Source organism: Schistocerca americana, unplaced genomic scaffold, assembly GCF_021461395.2.
Source record: "Schistocerca americana isolate TAMUIC-IGC-003095 unplaced genomic scaffold, iqSchAmer2.1 HiC_scaffold_588, whole genome shotgun sequence".
Lineage (NCBI taxonomy): Eukaryota > Metazoa > Arthropoda > Insecta > Orthoptera > Acrididae > Schistocerca > Schistocerca americana.
The window spans coordinates 1-2,500 of NW_025726333.1; the positions used below are offsets into that span (position 1 = coordinate 1).

Consider the following 2,500-nt stretch of genomic DNA (forward strand, 5'->3'; position numbering starts at 1 on the left):
GTAACAAGGTTTCCGTAGGTGAACCTGCGGAAGGATCATTACCGACTAGACTGCATGTCGTTCGATGTGCGTGTCGTGTCGCGCAACACGCTACCTGTACGGCTCGCAGTAGCCGTGCGCCGCGTGCGGAACCACGCGTGCTTCTCAAAACTAACGCCAATGTTGTGTGGTACGAGCGCTGAAGCGCTGGAGCGGCTGGCCTGCGGCACCTGGCGCCTGGCGCCGGTTTTGAATGACTTTCGCCCGACTGCCTGTCCGCTCCGGTGTGGAGCCGTACGACGCCCATCGGCCGTGAGGCCGTTGGACACAGAACGCTTGAACAGGGGCCGCCACACGCCTACGTCCCGCCTATGCAACTGTCTTGAAAGAGACAGTGGAAACTAAGAAAAGATCACCCAGGACGGTGGATCACTCGGCTCGTGGGTCGATGAAGAACGCAGCAAATTGCGCGTCGACATGTGAACTGCAGGACACATGAACATCGACGTTTCGAACGCACATTGCGGTCCATGGATTCCGTTCCCGGGCCACGTCTGGCTGAGGGTCGGCTACGTATACTGAAGCGCGCGGCGTTTGCCCCGCTTCGCAGACCTGGGAGCGTCGCGGCCGCCTGTGGGGCCGGCCGCGCCTCCTGAAACGTGCGATGCGCGCCCGTCGCCTGGCGGTTCGCATACCGGTACTTACTCGGTAGCGTGCACAGCCGGCTGGCGGTGTGGCGTGCGACACCTCGTACAACGACCTCAGAGCAGGCGAGACTACCCGCTGAATTTAAGCATATTACTAAGCGGAGGAAAAGAAACTAACAAGGATTCCCCCAGTAGCGGCGAGCGAACAGGGAAGAGTCCAGCACCGAACCCCGCAGGCTGCCGCCTGTCGTGGCATGTGGTGTTTGGGAGGGTCCACTACCCCGACGCCTCGCGCCGAGCCCAAGTCCAACTTGAATGAGGCCACGGCCCGTAGAGGGTGCCAGGCCCGTAGCGGCCGGTGCGAGCGTCGGCGGGACCTCTCCTTCGAGTCGGGTTGCTTGAGAGTGCAGCTCCAAGTGGGTGGTAAACTCCATCTGAGACTAAATATGACCACGAGACCGATAGCGAACAAGTACCGTGAGGGAAAGTTGAAAAGAACTTTGAAGAGAGAGTTCAAAAGTACGTGAAACCGTTCTGGGGTAAACGTGAGAAGTCCGAAAGGTCGAACGGGTGAGATTCACGCCCATCCGGCCACAGGCCTCCGCCCTCGGCAGATGGGGCCGGCCGCCCGCGCGGAGCAATCCGCGGCGGGGTCGTGTCCGGTTGCCTTTCCACTCGCCGCGGGGTGGGGCCGTTCCGGTGTGCGGTGGGCCGCACTTCTCCCCTAGTAGGACGTCGCGACCCGCTGGGTGCCGGCCTACGGCCCGGGTGCGCAGCCTGTCCTTCCGCGGGCCTCGGTTCGCGTCTGTTGGGCAGAGCCCCGGTGTCCTGGCTGGCTGCCCGGCGGTATATCTGGAGGAGTCGATTCGCCCCTTTGGGCGCTCGGGCTCCCGGCAAGCGCGCGCGGTTCTTCCCGGATGACGGACCTACCTGGCCCGGCCCCGGACCCGCGCCGCTGTTGGCTCGGGATGCTCTCGGGCGGAATAATCGCTCCCGTCAGCGGCGCTTCAGCTTTGGACAATTTCACGACCCGTCTTGAAACACGGACCAAGGAGTCTAACATGTGCGCGAGTCATTGGGCTGTACGAAACCTAAAGGCGTAATGAAAGTGAAGGTCTCGCCTTGCGCGGGCCGAGGGAGGATGGGGCTTCCCCGCCCTTCACGGGGCGGCGGCCTCCGCACTCCCGGGGCGTCTCGTCCTCATTGCGAGGTGAGGCGCACCTAGAGCGTACACGTTGGGACCCGAAAGATGGTGAACTATGCCTGGCCAGGACGAAGTCAGGGGAAACCCTGATGGAGGTCCGTAGCGATTCTGACGTGCAAATCGATCGTCGGAGCTGGGTATAGGGGCGAAAGACTAATCGAACCATCTAGTAGCTGGTTCCCTCCGAAGTTTCCCTCAGGATAGCTGGTGCTCGTACGAGTCTCATCCGGTAAAGCGAATGATTAGAGGCCTTGGGGCCGAAACGACCTCAACCTATTCTCAAACTTTAAATGGGTGAGATCTCCGGCTTGCTTGATATGCTGAAGCCGCGAGCAAACGACTCGGATCGGAGTGCCAAGTGGGCCACTTTTGGTAAGCAGAACTGGCGCTGTGGGATGAACCAAACGCCGAGTTAAGGCGCCCGAATCGACGCTCATGGGAAACCATGAAAGGCGTTGGTTGCTTAAGACAGCAGGACGGTGGCCATGGAAGTCGGAATCCGCTAAGGAGTGTGTAACAACTCACCTGCCGAAGCAACTAGCCCTGAAAATGGATGGCGCTGAAGCGTCGTGCCTATACTCGGCCGTCAGTCTGGCAGTCATGGCCGGTCCTTGCGGCCGGCCGCGAAGCCCTGACGAGTAGGAGGGTCGCGGCGGTGGGCGCAGAAGGG

The 2,500-nt window shown here is 61.3% G+C and overlaps 1 non-coding gene and 1 pseudogene across 1 annotated transcript; both read left to right on the forward strand.

Moving 5' to 3' along the window:
- Positions 1-392: 392 nt before the first annotated feature.
- Positions 393-547, forward strand: LOC124587188. Its single transcript, XR_006975328.1, has one exon. It is a non-coding gene; the product is annotated as a 5.8S ribosomal RNA (ribosomal RNA).
- A 188-nt stretch (positions 548-735) lies between these two features.
- The window catches only part of LOC124587202, a 4,787-nt pseudogene continuing 3,022 nt past the window's right edge, over positions 736-2,500 (forward strand).